Source organism: Aquarana catesbeiana, linkage group LG02, assembly GCF_042186555.1.
Source record: "Aquarana catesbeiana isolate 2022-GZ linkage group LG02, ASM4218655v1, whole genome shotgun sequence".
NCBI lineage: Eukaryota > Metazoa > Chordata > Amphibia > Anura > Ranidae > Aquarana > Aquarana catesbeiana.
Window position 1 is genome coordinate 810,653,012 of NC_133325.1, and position 18,669 is coordinate 810,671,680.

Sequence of the window (18,669 nt, forward strand, 5' to 3'; positions counted from 1 at the left end):
ACCGGGGGAACTAGCAACTTCATGAGACCAACAATGTCTCCCTTCATATTTCTTCTTTCCATGGAGTCCGCTATTACATTTTACTACAAATCGACGTGATTGTAATGCGATATAACATTTCATCATAACATATAATTATTATAATATATAAAGTACTCTATATTGTCAAAAGTATTGGGACGCCTGCCTTTACACATGAACTTTAATAGCGTCTTAGTCCGTAGGGTTCAATATTGAGTTGGCTCACCTAACAGCTTCAACTCTTCTGGGAAGGCTGTCCACAAGGTTTAGGAGTGTGTCTATGGGAATGTTTGACCATTCTTCCAAAAGAGCATTTGTGAGGTCAGGCACTGATGTTGGACGAGAAGGCCTGGATCGCAGTTTCTCTAATCCATCCCAAAGGTGTTCTATCAGGTTGAAGTCAGGCATCTGTGCAGGCCAGTCAAGTTCCACCACTCCAAACTCACTCATCCATGTCTTTATGAACCTTGCTTTGTGCACTGGTGAGCAGTCATGTTGGAACAGGAAGGGGCCGTCCCCAAACTGTTCCCACAAAGTTGGGAGCATGAAATTGTCCAAAATGTCTTCGTATGCTCAAGCCTATGACCCCTGATAAACAACCCCACACCAGAATCCCTCCTCCACCAAATGATTTAGACCACTGCACAAAGCAAGGTCCATAAAGACATGGCTGATCGAGTTTGGGGTGGAGGAACTTGACTGGCCTGCACAGAGTCCTGACCTCAACCCAATAGAACACATTTGGGATGAATAAGAGCAGAGATTGCAAGCCAGGCCTTCTCGTCCAACATTAGTGCCTGACCTCACAAATGCTTTTCTGGAAGAATGGTCAAACATTCCCATAGACACCCTCCTAAACCTTGTGGACGACCTTCCCAGAAGAGTTGAAGCTGTTATAGCTGCAAAGGGTGGAGCCAACTCAATATTGAACCCTCCGGACTAAGACTGGGATGTCATTAAAGTTCACGTGCGTGAAAAGGCAGGTGTCCCAATACTTTTGGTAATATGATGTATGTGTGTGTGTCCTACTTTGATAAGATCCACAGAGAATCCCAAACTATTATTATGATACATTTATATAGCTCTGCCATACAATATATATATATATATATATATATATGTATACACACACACACACACTCTTTTAACTACTTCCCGTCCACACTATAGCCGAAAGACGGCTATAGTGTGGGCCTTAATTGCCGGGAGGGCCTCCATGAAGGTCCTCCCGAGCAAGCGCTGTCTGGCACGCTCTGTGATCAGTGAGTCTATGAGACTCGGCTGATCACAGATCAGAATAAGGGGTCGATCCTGACGCCTTACCACGTGATCAGCTGTCAGCCAATGACGCTGATCACGTGATGTAAACAGAAGATCGGTAATCTATATTTTTTCCCCTCACTCCATCAGCGTGAGGGAAGAAAAAAGCAGATCACCGGCTTCTGTCAGAGGGACATCGATCCCTCACACAGAGAGCCGTGGCTGCATTTTCTGTGCCCACCAGTGCCACCTACAAGTGCCACCTATCAGTGCCACTCATCAATGTCCACCAGTGCTGCCAATCAATGCCCATCGGTGTCTTATAATCAGTGCCACCGATCAGTGCTGCCTATCAGTGTCACCTACCAGTGCCTACCAGTGCCCATCAGTGCCACCCATCAGTGATCAGAGCCCTTTAGTGTCAGCTATCAGTGATGCTCATCAGTGCCACCCATCAGTGCCCCTCAGTGCCACTCATCAGTGCCAACCATCAGTGCCCATCAGTGCCAACTCATCAGTGCTTATCAGTGCCCATTAATGTCACCTTATCAGTGCCCATCAGTGCTGCCTATCAGTTCTGCCTTTTAGTGCCCATCAGTGAATAAGAAAAATTACCTGTTCTCAAAATATTATAACAAACTATGAAACAGTTTTTTTTTCTTTCAAAATTTTCGGTCCATTTTCGGTTTATTTAGCAAAAAAAATAAAAAATCCAGCAGCAATTAAATACCACCAAAAGAAAGCTCTATATGTGTGAAAAAAAGGATTTCAGCAAAAAACAATTTCATTTGTGTACAGTGTTCTATGACCGCGCAATTGTCATTCAAAGTGTGAGAGCGCTGAAAGCTGAAAATTGGTCTGGACAGGAGGGGGGTTTAAGTGTTCAGTAAGCAAGTGGTTAAAGAAATGTAAACAAACATTTTGAAATGTATAAAAACATTTTACATCTACATTTTAAATCAAAACTCATCTACAGATGAAACAGAGTAGATACAAAAGTAGCAGTGTTACTTTGTATCTCTATCTCCCTTCTGATTAATGTTTATAAACAGTGTTAATTAGTAGCTCTCTATCTCTCATCTGATCAATGTTTATAAACAATGTTACTTTGTATCTCTATCTCCCTTCTAATCAATGTTTATAAACAATGTAACTTAGTAGCTCTCTATCTCCCGTCTGATCAATGTTTATAAACAATGTTACTTTGTATCTCTCTATCTCCCGTCTGATCAATGTTTATAAACAATGTTACTTTGTATCTCTCTATCTCCTCTCTGATCAGGAGGATATTGGTATGTGAAAGTGCATCAGTCTCTGCACCAGAGGAGCTTCTCCACCAGGTGGTGCTGTTTTGCAAGGTGCTGTGGGCTCTGTCTGCTTTGCTCTCAGTTGGAGGAAACATCAAGCCTGGACCTGACCTGCAGGCTTCTCTGTGTTGCAATCCACCCTTTCACACAGGCAAAACCGGATGTTCAACACAGCAAACCTGCCCTACAACACAGACAAAACCTGACCATCAGCACACTGTAAAGCTGTCCGCAACAGCAAAGCAGAATGTGAGAACTACTGTCTCCCCCCGCTGTTTGTATAGGTTTCAATTGTGGCCGTGAAATGGTATCTCCCATTGAGAGATGCCTCCTACGATGTGCGCTTGTGCCATGGTTACGTCAGGCCAGCTGATCGGCAAATCAGCCGGCCTGCGCATGTGCGGGGCACTATTCGATGGGGGGCACTTCAACAGAACACTGGCCTTCTGGGCAGGAGGGACCTCGATCGGGCAGGCATGTCAAGTTTTCTGTATTTTATTCCAGGACTGGGAAATGACAGTTCTCGTGAGTTTGACAGAGGACATCACTGGAGATGAGGTGGTTAAGGCTATTGATAAGCTTTCCATTAAGAAGTCGCCTGGGCCAGATGGATTGACAGCTGAGTTTTATAAGCACTTTAAGGTTACTCTGGTCCCATATTTGGTGAAGGTTTTTAATGGCTGTCTGAGAGAGGGTTCGCTCTCTCCCTCCATGCGACAATCTGCGGTGATTCTTCTGTCAAAGGGTAAAGATTCTTTGAGGATTGAGAATTGGCGACCCATTAGCATTCTCAATGTTGGTAGGAAGATACTGGCAATATTAATTTTCTGGCATTTGTCGTCTGTAGGGGGCAATCTGCTTTCTCACCACCAGCACTGTTCCATTCAGTGTAGAAGCACTTTTTCAGCGGTGTTAGCTGTCCAGGAGGCCCTGGAACAATGCAGGACTGCAGGCTGGAGAAAGTACTTGCTGCAATTGGAGGAGGGGCTTTACCAATTGGCTGAAGACTTTGTACAGAGAGGCTGAAATGTTTGTGAATGGTTGGATCAGACGGTCCTTTGAGGTTGGCTCGGGTGTGCGTCAGGGGTGTCCTTTGAGTCCTCTGCTATATGCATTCGCAATCGGTCCCCTTATCCGGAGGTAAGAGAGCGGACCGTTGCGTGGAGTGCCTTTGGGCATTCCTGGTGAGCCTCTGAGGGTCGTGGCCTATGCTGATGACATGTCTGTTTTCATCTCTGGGACAGAGGAGGCGACGGAGGTGGTCTCAGTGATGGAGAAGTATGCTGAGGCATCTGGCTCAAAGATCAATCAGGATCAGAGTGAAGTTTTTTGGATGGGAGAGGAAGGCAATGGCTTTGAGCTTCCGGACGTCTTCCCAGAGCCCCGGCAGGAAACTAAAGTTTTAGGCATCAAATTTGGTCCCGGCGATTACAGCCTTGTAAATTGGGAAAGCAGGCTACAAGATGCCGATGCCAACGTTGCCAGCTGGAAGGATTGGAAACTCTTACAGGGAAAGGATCTACCCGATTAAGACTTACCTGATTCCGGTATTTCTGTATGTCAGCTTTGTCTGTGTTTTGCCAGTGTCTCTCTATGCTAGAATCTACAGTTGTATCTTCCAACTGTTATGGGGGAACAAACTGAACCTCATTAGGAGGTCTGTAACCTACCTTCCCGGGCGTATGGGTGGCCTAGGTATGGTCAACCCGGTGGTATTATTTTCTCAGATGTTTTTGAAACAGAATTTTGATAACATGCTGGCAGAGGGTGGGTTAGTATTTTTCAGTCCTGGTTTTGGCCTTTTCTGCAAAGCTGGGAGAATGGTGGGCCAGTGAAAAGCCTGAGGGTCCAACATGCTAAGCTGCCAGCTTATATTGCTCTGTGCCTGAAAATGCTTCGGCAGTGGCGAGTGACAGCGGAGGAAATTAAGTCTCTTCCTAGGAAGGCCCTGGAGCGGAGGGTTGTTGGATCTGCCTTTAGCGAGCCACTGGCCTTGAAGGATTGCCCAGGCCCAGTAATCAGGGAGGGTCTGCGTTTGATTAATCTGGAGGGAATCACTTTAAAGTTATTGGATTTGGCCTGGCTCTCGCTCCATGGCAGGCATGTGAAGGGCAACTTGAAGCATCGCTCTGCGAAGAACCGTGGTTGTCTGGGAGTGGAGTGTGGTGGGGTGGAGGAGACAATGGATCATTTCTTGCTTCAGTGCCCCTTCAATATAGAAGTCTATAAGCGGGTGGTTGGGGCTCTGGGTATTCCTTTTCTTTTCCACTTGAGTTATGCGGAGTGGTCGTATGGGGCTTTTGAGACACATCGGAATTTTGATTTTGAGACACTTTTTCTAGTTAGCTTAGTAGTCCTTTTCTTCACATAGAATGCACTGTGTCAGGTTTCCACTCAAAAAAAAGTCCTTCCTGTCGAGGTGGTGGTGCACAACATTCTGGGTGAGGTTGGGAAGATTCGGGGTCTTGAGAAGGACAGGTGGCAGCCGGGGGGGCCTGGACAAGGGCATGGAGGAATGTCAGGTCTCCGTAGCTGCTGTCTGTCAGTCTCTGGGTGTGCGGCTTTTCTTTCTGTTCTTTCACGTCCCCTAGATTTTCATATAAGATTGGATTTTTGAAAAAAGGCTGCATGCATGGGTTACGTGTGTAATTGTTTCCTAGCCCGAGGGTGTGTTTAGGTGGAGGGTTACACTCTAAAGTCCCCCCACAGTCACACACGATTATTATTATACATTTCTTTAGCTTTGACAAATACCACAGCGCTGTACAGAGATCGCTGAGCCAGTCACATCAGTCTCTGCACCAGAGGAACTGACACTCTACTGTCCCCCCCACAGTCACATGTTATTATAATTATTATACATTTATATAGCTCTGTTATATACCACAGTGCTGTACAGAGAACACTGAGCCAGTCACATTAGTCTCTCTATCTGAGGAGCTTACACTCTATTGTCCCCCCACAGTCACACATTATTATGATACACTTATTTAACTCTGATATATACCGTAGTTCCGTAACGGAAGAGTGAAGGTGATGGGGGATGCAGCACAGACAGAGTTAAGAAGAAGTGAAAGTTGTCAGTTGGACACAGTTAATGGTAGACACGCTCCTCTGATCGCTAGGCGCTCACTTCCTCTCACTATGGGTTTGATTCTGAGTCAGGACTTATAAATAAACTGAAATGTACAGCAAACATCCCCATGTAAGAGACTTGCCACGTCTGTGTGTCTCCAATGACGGCCGACTAGGGGAACCAAATACAACCTGTATATAACACCATAATGATGAGATCTGTTGTGTACAATGACACATATATGTAAAGTGCAGCCCTACTCAAATCCATGAGAGTACCAGCAGTGGGATAGACCTCACAGGCAGTGCTGAAATATTGGCATTTAGCGCCCAAGGTGACAAAACCAAGGTGCTCCCCATGAGCTGTGAACTAATTCAACAGTAAAAATTGCAAGTCCAGCCCCCCCCCACCTGCTGAAGATCCCAAGGTGGCCACCACTTCTCCCCACCCCATGGCCTAGCTCTATCTGGCAATAGATGGCCAATAATGGACAGAGATATGCCCTGCCTCATTCTTAGTTTATTTCTTCTAGGGAACCATAGTGGGCACCTGCCAGAGTCAGAGGCTTTCTTTACAGCACATTTGTTATAGGTCCTCCATGAAAGTTGGATATCATCTGGCCACAATCCTTCCAATCTCATCATCTAATCCCTTTACAATCCAACAACTCCATGGGGGAGAGCCTACTCAGGAAATCCAATCAGTTTAAACCTCCTGTCAGACAGACACCCACACTAGTAGACCTAGTCGATGGAAACTCTAATGGAGATTGAACAGGGATTGGAGGATTTGTGGCTGGCCTTATACCTCCCTCAGCTATGTGGGAGTTTGAAGGAGGATAATATCACAGGTTGGTCACTGATGGGTGAGAATCACAGCTGGTCCTCAGGGGCCAGACAATACAGTTAAAAGACTGATAAGCCTGCAAAGCATCCACCGCCACCATTGTTCTTCATGAGATATTAGGATCAGCCTGTTGTATTGCACCTGCCTGCTCATAATATTGGCTGATTCATCTCACGATTTATTCATGACTCGTAAATCTGTTACTGATCCCGATTCCCAGGTCTCTAAGCTTCTATTTCATTCCTGAAAAAAAGCTGTAACTGTTTTCCTTGGTGACGCTTCCACCATTTTCATTGACACTTTAGATCTGGGAGTAGTAGCACAGTACTGGGGTCCAGTAGCAGATATAGCAGGTAGGGATAAGCAGAAGCATAGTAAACAAGCCGAAGGTCAGTAACAACAAGTGGTTGCAGGTCGGGATTAAGCATAAGTGTAGTCAAGGTCATAACGAATGGTAGCGAAGATACGGACAGCAACAGGAGAGACAAAAGTGGGATTTTGGCTGGAGAGAGCACAATAATCTGGCAAACCGGAAGTGCAGAGCAGGTAGAGTCCTAGAACTCCTTGGCTAGAAGTTTCTGGGAGGGTCTCTGGATTCAGAATCATCACACGGAGCTTCTTCTAGTGCAAATCAGCCACACAAAACAGGAGGTATAGGTGTAGCTCTGGGACAACAATCTAAGCACCAACAGATTGAGATGTTCATCGTTGGGGCAGGTCACCTGAGCAGTTAACCTTTTACATGCAGAAACAGTAGGCACTATGTGATTTAACAGAAACACGAACAGTGCACAGCATATGCAGTTACAAGTCTCACCTTTAAATAAGAAGATGTCTGTTACACGCTTGCACACCCAGATAGGAATGTAACAGAGTTTACATAACTGTAGCTTCTTCAAAGAGGCAAAAGTTCTTTAATTTCGCATTGCAGCATTCAGAGATTCAGTTTGATTTCCAGATATTGGTTTAATGAAAAGATGAGAAAAATGATGCAGGTAATACTAATGCTGGCCATACACTATACAGAAAATCGGCCGAACCCATTTTCGAAAAACGAACGTTCGACCGTGACCGCAAACAATCGTGCCATCATATAATGACCGATAAATTGTTCAGTGGACATGAATAAATAATTTTTTGTTCATTTTTTTACATATACCTGGTGCAGACAGTTCGGACGGGAAACACATTAACCTTGCAATTTATCGTACTTTCGGCAGAAATTTTCCAAACTTCCCGTTCGTTTTTTTTCCACAAAAACGTCACAAACGATTATCGATTTGTGCCCATTAACTTGCCAAAAAATGAACAAAGTGTCTATACGGATGATTTTTCAGCCGATTTTTCGTATAGTGTATGGCCAGCATTAGGCTTCATGCACACTGGCTTGAAAAAAACACTGCTCCTAGAAGAAGAGTTTAGCTTTTTACCTGTAAAAGCAACTAAAGTGGACCTTTAGTCATTTTTTAAACTTTCCATCTATTAAATCTTCTGCCCTTGTTGTTGTTTTAGTAAAACTTTTTTTTCCTGCCGGTAAATACCTTATACAGCCCACTTCCTCTTTCTTTTCTGGTAAAAAGCCTAGGCTTATGACATCATGCACAGCTCTCTCTCTCTCTCTCTCTCAAGGGAGGGGGGGATGAGTCATAAAAGGGTCAATGAGGGCCGCAGAGCTGGAGGTGTGTGTCTGTGTAAATCCAGGAAGTGAACAGGCAGCAGCTTCAGCTGCCCACAGTTAAAATGGTTGCAGCCAGACTCAGTGGAGGGAGATTTCTACAGCATATTTGGCAAGTACAGAATTGCAGATAATAATATGCAAAGTGGTTGGAGAGAAGCTTCTGAATAGCAAAGATGCTTTTATTACAAATTATGTGAGCAGACTGCAGTTCCTCTTAATGTTATCCATATGTCCATTAGGTAGTCTACTGTAGAGGCATTTTTTAGAGTGTTTTTTTTCTGGAAGAAAAAATGCTAAACACTCCTAAAACGCTAGTACAAAAAACGCTCAGAATTAGCATTTTTTTTAAGCTAGTGTGCATGGAGCCTCACAGAAAATCTATCACAAACATTAGCAACAGTAAAATAAATTAAATTAAAATTAAATTATATTAAATAAAGTTTGCATGGTCTTTTGTCTGGTTCACTTGCAAAGTAGGTCCAATCTGATATATCAGAGTCACTGGCCTTCATAAATGACTTCATAGCTTTGAGGGCAAGACAAGAGATAAGGCTACAAATTGCAGCAGCATTTTGTTGTCCTGGAGGGGAGGGTACAGAACTAACTACATTCAATCAAAAAGTTCAAGAGGTATGACAAAAGCTATTCTGAAGTTTTTATTATTATTTAACACAATGAAATTATGATTTGCTAGACACCAAATAGGAGAAGGATATTATGGAGTGTTCTTGATGTGTTGGCGGGTGGTGGGCTGCCTCGTGCATGGACATCGCAAGCAGTGGAGCCAACCCCCAACATATACTGACCTTCTGGACAACACAATACCTTTGCCCAATGACTGTTCCTGATGTGTGGGTGGCAGCCAGAGCTAGGACTCCCTCTCCACGCTCCTGGCTGTGTGCCTTCATCCCCTTGGACCCAGGGATTCCAGATGCTGGCCTCACCCCTCTCGGTATCCACAGCCAGGTTGACATCAGTAGGATTCTCGCAGTCTCTTCAGAGCTGCATTCATGACCATACAAAGGCACACTGAGGCTGAGTGTAGTTAAGTTCTTTACTGTAAACCTCCAATATATCTCTTTCTCTGGTCGAAGACCCCAACACAGTTTCAAAGAGAGCATGTTAGGAACATTTGATCTGGGCCCAGCCAGAGGCTGCTTGAGTCTTCTCCATAGTTAGCTTGCTCCCTATAGCTTCACTACACCTCCTCTTGCAGGGTCTGTACAGGGGGAACTTCAAGGCACCCTGCCCTCCCCAGAAGGGGAAGAGTAGAAGCACACCAATTAGATCAGCCATTCTCAACCAGGGTTCCATGGAACCCTAGGGATCCTCCAAAGGTTGCTAGGGGTTTTCTTGAGCTGTGGCTGATTGACCTCCTATCTTAAAGCGTTCCACCCATTTAAAAGTCAGCAGCTACAAAAAGTGTAGCTGCTGACATTTAATAATCAGACACTCACCTGTCCCACAGTCCAGCAATGCGGGTGCAGGAAGCCTCGCTCCTTTCCCCCTCCTCTCTGAGGCGCCGGCATTCTAACTGTGGGCGCCCTACTGTGGCTTCACAGCCAGGCGCGCACTGCGCATACGCGAGCCGCGCTGCGTGCTGTAAATGGCCGGGCAATCTTTTGCAGGGAGGGAGGGGGGAGAGGTGAACTTCCTTCCGGGGCCGCAGAGCCAGGGGAGTAAGTGGGAGCTGGGTGGCCATAAAAACATGGTACCTGCTCCTCCCCCCCAACAAAAATCACATGCCAAATGTGGCATATCAGGGGGTCACCTGCACTTAAAGCGGAAGTTCCATTTTTGGGTGGAACTCCGCTTTAAGGTGTTTGCATAATTCTGGGGTTAACACCACTTGGTAGAGCCAGTTGCATAAAGCCAACAATCTTTTAAGCAATCCGTAGGGATTGCATTTTGACCACCACTGTAAGGGTTGCCTTATTCCGCATGACCAAAAATGTAAGGGGCATTTTATTTCACTGACCACGAATTAATTAATTTTAGTAAGGGTTCCTCAGGACCTGAAAAAATTAAGGGTTCCTTTGGGGTAAAAAGGTTGAGAAAAACTTAACTAGATGTTGCTCCCTTCTCTCGCTGTCCACTCACTCCCACCTCCTTCCCTGGTCCTGCCTAAACTCCTCGTCTCCTCTCAGCAGGAGGGGGCACCTTAGGGGGGCCTGCTCTATCACCTACTTACAGGTGTCTAACTGATTTGAATCTTCCTATACATTCTTGTGGACACTTTTTATGAGTAAATCCATTACAGCAGACGTTCTAGGATATGAATAGAGTTTGGCTCTGTTAGTTACAAAATCAAGCTCACAGATGTGTATTGCTCAAGCAATTCTGCAGAATGTTTACGATCCGACCATTTAGAACAGGCTTCACTTTTCATTTTCTAGAAAAAGTAATTAAACTTTCCTGAGAACTCCACTTTGTGCTTATTTTTATTTTCTGTTCTTTAGCTTTAATGCATTAACCCCTCTGGTGCTGTGTCAGTTCACCCCCTCCCAAACTTCTATGTGCCCTGAGAGACTGTCAAAAAATTCTTATAGTTGGTAGAATTGCTACAGTAAATAGAGATGGTCAGTGGGTGACTGTCACAATAACAATGAACTTTCAGGAGTGGATTGAGTGCCCCCCATAACAATGACCCCTCAAGGGTGAAGTGACAGCCACCATAACAATGACCCTTTGGGGGTGGAGTGAGAGCTCCCATAACCATGTCCCCTCAAGGGTAAAGTAAAAGCCCCATAACAGTGAACCTTCAGGGGTGGAGTGAGGGCCACCTTAACAATGCCCCCTCAAGAGTGAAGTGGCAGCCACCATAGCAATAACCCCTCGAGGGTGGAGAGAGAAACACTGTAAAAATAACCCCTCAAGGGTAAAGTGAAAGCCACCATAACTATAACCCCTCAAGGGTGAAGGAAAAACCACCATATCACTGACCCCTTAAGGTTGGAGGATTCCGTAACAATGATCCCTCAAGGCTAAAGTAAAAGCCACCATAACAATTACCCCTCAGAGGTCAAGTGAGGGCCACCTTAACAATGACCCCTCAAGGGTGAAGGAAAAGCTACCATATCAATGACTTTGAGGGTGAAGTGTGAGACACCATAACAATGATCCCTCAAGAGTGTAATAAGAGCCACCATAACAATGACCCTCAAAGGTGAAGTGTCAGACACCAAAACAATAAATCCTCAAGGGTGGAATGAGAGACACCATAACAATGATCCCTCAAGAGTGCTGCAAGAGCCACCATAACAATGACCCCTCAAGGGTGAAGTGGGCACCACCATAACAATGACCCCTCAAGAGTGAAGTAACAGCCACCAAAACAATAAACCCTCAAGGATGGAGTGAGACACCATAACAATGGTCCCTCAAGAGCGCAGTAAGAGCCACCATAACAATAACCCCACAAGGGTGAAGTGGGAGCCATCATAACAATATGTCCTCAAAAGGTAGAGTCAGAGTCATAACAATAACTCACTGGGGGAGGAGTGAAAGCTACTATAACAATGACCCCCCAAGGGATAGAGTGAGAACCATCATAACAATGACTCCTCAGCCATAGAGTGAAAGTGTCAGGAACATTGTACAAGCCATCATTATGGATGAGCTTAAGATTTGGTCCGAACATAAGTGCGGACCGAACCTTGGCTACTTGAGCGTTCCGATGATCGCTCGAATATTGAAATATTCAGCGGGAACCAAACATCACGTATAAAAGCAGTTTATACTGTTACACTTGACAGCTTCCTGCAGTCTATTGTTGTGAAGGATACTGGCGGATGCAGGCACCGCCAGGTCCTTAACAACTAGTGACACTGCTTTGTTCTACTAACATACATGGCCAGAAATCCAATTCCACATAAGCAAAGGAGTGGGGGGAAAAAAAAATGGTGTGGGGGTTCCTCCATAATTCATACCATTTCTTTAGGTCACCCAAAAAAAATGGCATGTGTCTTTACATACCAGACCTTTGGAGTCTCAAATGGATTTAAGTGGGGTCCCCACACAAGCAAGGTAAATAAAAACATGGATGAGTGAGTTTGGGGTGGAGGAACTTGACTGGCCTGCACAAAGTGCTGACCTCAACCCGATAGAACACCGTTGGGATGAATTAGAGCGGAGACTGCGAGCCAGGCCTTCTCGTCCACATCTGTGCCTGACCCCATAAATGCACTTCTGGAAGAATGGTCAAACATTCCCATAGACACACTCCTAAACCTTGTGGACAGCCTTCACAGAAGAGTTGAAGCTGTTATAGCTGCAAAGGGTGGGCCAACCCAATATTGAACCCTACGGACTAAGACTGGGATGCCATTAAAGTTCATGTGTGTGTAAAGACAGGTGTCCCAATACTTTTGACAATATAGGGTACATAACAGTATGAGCCTTATAGATGTGTCTGTATGCAAAAAAATAAATAAAAACCTCAGACATGGAACTAACTCAAGCCACAGACATTACAGAAGCTGTGGTGAGCTCACCTAATCAACTAGACCACAGCTTGTCATACTTTTTGGGACAGGCCCTATTAAAGTAAGTATCCTTATATAATGGTAAACTAGTATTTACTAATTGTTTCCAAAAATCAGGAGTAGGAGGGGCCGATTTCTCCAATACATGCGATTGCCTTTCTAGCATAAAAGAGAAGCAAGCAGACCTGAGTTCTCCTAGCAACCATGGGGATGACATTTTCCACCAGCCCTAATAAGCAAGTTGCCATAATAGGCCTCAGGCAGATAGATGTAACAGCATCGATCATATCTAGCACCTCTTTCCAAAAATTAGTGATAAAGGGACATACCCAGAAGATATCCCCAGGAGAGTGACCACATCTCCAACATTTCTACGAATTTGAGGACCTCATTTTATGGAGTCTATAAGGACTACAAGTATAATGGGCTCTGTGGCCTATTTTGAATTGAATAAGCCAATTCCGCAAGGAGACCAAAACACGGAAAGGAAGGTCCCAGATATCTTCCCAATCATCATTATCTAATTCTGGGATGTCTCGCAGCCACCAGGCCCGGAGCCTCTCCATGTCAGGCAGGGAGACCAGGAGAAGATGGACATGTGAAGGAACTGTCCAGCACACAGCCTGAGTGCTTCCGTCAGTATACAGCTTCCTCCAGTCTGGACATAGGAACCAGATATTATAGCTGACCATACAAGACTAGCCGACAATAACTTGTATGAAAACTGGAACTGTTTATTGAAAGCACAGAATTTATATACTACACAATCAGATGAGGCTGATCACATTATCGTATGCAAAGGAAACTGTGTACAGAAATATAATTAACATAACTGAGGAACAACCAAAATACAGTGGAACCTCTGATTGTGAATAACGCGGTTAACGAGCGTTTCGCAATACAAGCACTGTATTTCTAAAAATCCTAACTCGGTTTGCGAGTGTTGTCTCGCAAAACGAGCAGGATTCAGGCCAAAGCGGTGGGCAGTACCGCTTTTGGCCTGAGGTGGGGGGGTGCTGGAGCCAATTGTCGCCATTCGGAAATGCACGGAAAGGTCCGAGGACAGTGCGGCTGACCTCGGCAAACCTCGGAAAGGCTCGTGAACGGAGTCTTTCCGAGTTTTGGCGAGGTCAGCCGAAGTGTGCTTGGGCCTTTTTGGCCGTTCCTGAGGCTTTCCGGCGCTGCCCCGCCTCTCAATGGGAAAACTCGCTTTGATCTACAAGTACTTTGGATTACGAGCATACTCCTGGAACGGACTATGCGCGTAATCTGAGGTTCCACTGTATCCGGTTCCCGACCGCCGCATGCCGATGTACGTCGGCAGAATGGCATGGCTGGGCAAATGGACGTACAGGTACGTTCATTTGAATTCCCCGCCGTGCCATTGCGTGTGCGCCGCCGGCGGCGCGCGCTGGCCGGGAGCTCCGTGAGTCGGGTCGCGGGTCCCGCGGACTCAATCGCCGTGGGGATACCCGCGATCGCCTCACAGAGAGGATGAACGGGGAGATGCTGATGTAAACAGCATCTCCCCGTTCTACCTAGTGACAGTGTCACTGATCTCTGCTCCCTGTTATCGGGAGCTGTGATCAGAGTAATGACACTGCTAGCCCATCCCCCCTACAGTTAGTAATTACTCCCCTAGGACATACTTAACCCCTCCCCACCCCCTAGTGGTTAACCCCTTCACTGCCAGTGTCATTTACACAGTAATCAACGCAATTTTAATCGCACTGATCGCTGTAGAAATGACAATGGTCCCAAAAATGTGTAAAAAATATCCGACATGTCCGCCATAACGTCGCAGTCACAAAAAAAAAAAAAAAAAAAATCGCTGATCGCCGCCATTACTAGAAAAAAAAAAAATTATTAATAAAAATGCCATAAAACTATCCCCTATTTAGTAAACGCTATAACTTTTGCACAAACCAATCAATAAACGCTTATTGCGATTTTTTTTTTTTTCCAAAAATATGTAGAAGAATACGATCGGCCTAAACTGAGGAAAAAAAAATGTTTTTTATATATTTTTGGGGGATATTTATTATAGCAAAATGTAAAAAATAATGCATTTTTTTAAAAAATTGTCGCTCCTATTTTGTTTATAGCGCAAAAAATAAAAAATGCAGAGGCGATCAAATACCACCAAAAGAAAGCTCTATTTGTGGGGAAAAAAAAACGTCAATTTTGTTTGGGAGCCACGTCACACGACCGCGCCATTGTCAGTTAAAGCGACACATGTAAATTAAAGGGAGAATTTTCATTTTATTCAAATTTATACGGCCTAATAAGGACAAAGGCGGGGTCTGTTCCCCAGGGCAGTGCCCAGCCCCCATGGCATTTGTTTTACAATCCTTGCCTATCAGCCCAGAAATGGCCAGAACTGATATGTAACGTTGGGCTCTGTGTGCGCTCTTTGCTTTTGGTGCAGCACTTGGAAGATAAAGGTCTTCTCCATAAAATTTGGGGTTTGTAGCAATAAGAAAAGCTTGTGTTCTGATTCTGCGGAGAGGAACGAGCACTGAGCACAATGTCATCTGATCATTCTGTGGTCAGGAACGAGCACTGTGCACAATGTCATCTGATCATTCTGCGGAGAGGAACGAGCACTGAGCACAATGTCATCTGATCATTCTGTGGAGAGGAACGAGCACTGTGCACAATGTCATCTGATCATTCTGCGGAGAGGAACGAGCACTGTGCACAATGTCATCTGATCATTCTGTGGTCAGGAACGAGCACTGAGCACAATGTCATCTGATCATTCTGTGGTCAGGAACGAGCACTGAGCACAATGTCATCTGATCATTCTGCGGAGAGGAACGAGCACTGAGCACAATGTCATCTGATCGTTCTGCGGAGAGGAAGGAGCACTGAGCACAATGTCATCTGATCATTCTGCGGAGAGGAACGAGCACTGAGCACAATGTCATCTGATCGTTCTGCGGAGAGGAAGGAGCACTGAGCACAATGTCATCTGATCGTTCTGTGGACAGGAACGAGCACTGAGCACAATGTCATCTGATCATTCTGTGGACAGGAACGAGCACTGTGCACAATGTCATCTGATCATTCTGTGGAGAGGAACTAGCACTGAGCACAATTTCATCTGATCATTCTGCGGAGAGGAACGAGCACTGAGCACAATGTCATCTGATCATTCTGCGGAGAGGAACGAGCACTGTGCACAATGTCATCTGATCATTCTGCGGAGAGGAACGAGCACTGAGCACAATGTCATCTGATCGTTCTGCGGAGAGGAAGGAGCACTGAGCACAATGTCATCTGATCGTTCTGCGGAGAGGAAGGAGCACTGAGCACAATGTCATCTGATCATTCTGCGGACAGGAACGAGCACTGAGCACAATGTCATCTGATCATTCTGTGGTCAGGAACGAGCACTGAGCACAATGTCATCTGATCATTCTGTGGTCAGGAACGAACACTGAGCACAATGTCATCTGATCATTCTGTGCTCAGGAACGAGCACTGAGCACAATTTCATCTGATCATTCTGCGGAGAGGAACGAGCACTGAGCACAATGTCATCTGATCATTCTGCGGAGAGGAACGAGCACTGTGCACAATGTCATCTGATCATTCTGCGGAGAGGAACGAGCACTGAGCACAATGTCATCTGATCATTCTGTGGTCAGGAATGAGCACTGAACATAATGTCATCTGATCATTCTGCGGACAGGAATGAGCACTGTGCACAATGTCATCTGATCATTCTGCGGAGAGGAACGAGCACTGAGCACAATGTCATCTGATCATTCTGTGGAGAGGAACGAGCACTGTGCACAATGTCATCTGATCATTCTGCGGAGAGGAACGAGCACTGTGCACAATGTCATCTGATCATTCTGTGGTCAGGAACGAGCACTGAGCACAATGTCATCTGATCATTCTGTGGTCAGGAACGAGCACTGAGCACAATGTCATCTGATCATTCTGCGGAGAGGAACGAGCACTGAGCACAATGTCATCTGATCGTTCTGCGGAGAGGAAGGAGCACTGAGCACAATGTCATCTGATCGTTCTGCGGAGAGGAAGGAGCACTGAGCACAATGTCATCTGATCATTCTGCGGACAGGAACGAGCACTGAGCACAATGTCATCTGATCATTCTGTGGTCAGGAACGAGCACTGAGCACAATGTCATCTGATCATTCTGTGGTCAGGAACGAACACTGAGCACAATGTCATCTGATCATTCTGTGCTCAGGAACGAGCACTGAGCACAATTTCATCTGATCATTCTGCGGAGAGGAACGAGCACTGAGCACAATGTCATCTGATCATTCTGCGGAGAGGAACGAGCACTGTGCACAATGTCATCTGATCATTCTGCGGAGAGGAACGAGCACTGAGCACAATGTCATCTGATCATTCTGTGGTCAGGAATGAGCACTGAACATAATGTCATCTGATCATTCTGCGGACAGGAACGAGCACTGTGCACAATGTCATCTGATCATTCTGCGGACAGGAACGAGCACTGTGCACAATGTCATCTGATCATTCTGAGGAGAGGAACGAGCACTGAGCACAATGTCATCTGATCATTCTGCGGACAGGAACGAGCACTGTGCACAATGTCATCTGATCATTCTGAGGAGAGGAACGAGCACTGAGCACAATTTCATCTGATCATTCTGCGGACAGGAACGAGCACTGAGCACAATGTCATCTGATCATTCTGCGGAGAGGAACGAGCACTGAGCACAATGTCATCTGATCATTCTGTGGAGAGGAACGAGCACTGAGCACAATGTCATCTGATCATTCTGCGGAGAGGAACGAGCACTGAGCACAATGTCATCTGATCATTCTGTGGAGAGGAACGAGCACTGAGCACAATGTCATCTGATCATTCTGTGGAGAGGAACGAGCACTGAGCACAATGTCATCTGATCATTCTGCGGAGAGGAACGAGCACTGAGCACAATGTCATCTGATCATTCTGTGGAGAGGAACGAGCACTGAGCACAATGTCATCTGATCATTCTGTGGAGAGGAACGAGCACTGAGCACAATGTCATCTGATCATACTGCGGAGAGGAACGAGCACTGAGCACAATGTCATCTGATCATTCTGTGGAGAGGAACGAGCACTGTGCACAATGTCATCTGATCATTCCGCGGACAGGAACGAGCACTGTGCACAATGTCATCTGATCATTCTGCGGAGAGGAACGAGCACTGAGCACAATGTCATCTGATCATTCTGTGGAGAGGAACGAGCACTGAGCACAATGTCATCTGATCATTCTGTGGAGAGGAACGAGCACTGTGCACAATGTCATCTGATCATTCTGCGGAGAGGAACGAGCACTGATCACAATGTCATCTGATCATTCTGCAGACAGGAACGAGCACTGAGCACAATGTCATCTGATCATTCTGCGGAGAGGAACGAGCACTGTGCACAATGTCATCTGATCATTCTGCGGAGAGGAACGAGCACTGTGCACAATGTCATCTGATCATTCTGCGGAGAGGAACGAGCACTGAGCACAATGTCATCTGATCATTCTGTGGAGAGGAACGAGCACTGAGCACAATGTCATCTGATCATTCTGCGGACAGGAACGAGCACTGTGCACAATGTCATCTGATCATTCTGTGGAGAGGAACGAGCACTGAGCACAATGTCATCTGATCATTCTGCGGAGAGGAACGAGCACTGTGCACAATGTCATCTGATCATTCTGTGGTCAGGAATGAGCACTGTGCACAATGTCATCTGATCATTCTGCGGAGAGGAACGAGCACTGAGCACAATGTCATCTGATCATTCTGTGGAGAGGAACGAGCACTGATCACAATGTCATCTGATCATTCTGTGGAGAGGAACGAGCACTGTGCACAATGTCATCTGATTATTCTGCGGAGAGGAACGAGCACTGAGCACAATGTCATCTGATCATTCTGCAGGAGAGGAACGAGCACTGAGCACAATGTCATCTGATCCTTCTGTGGAGAGGAACGAGCACT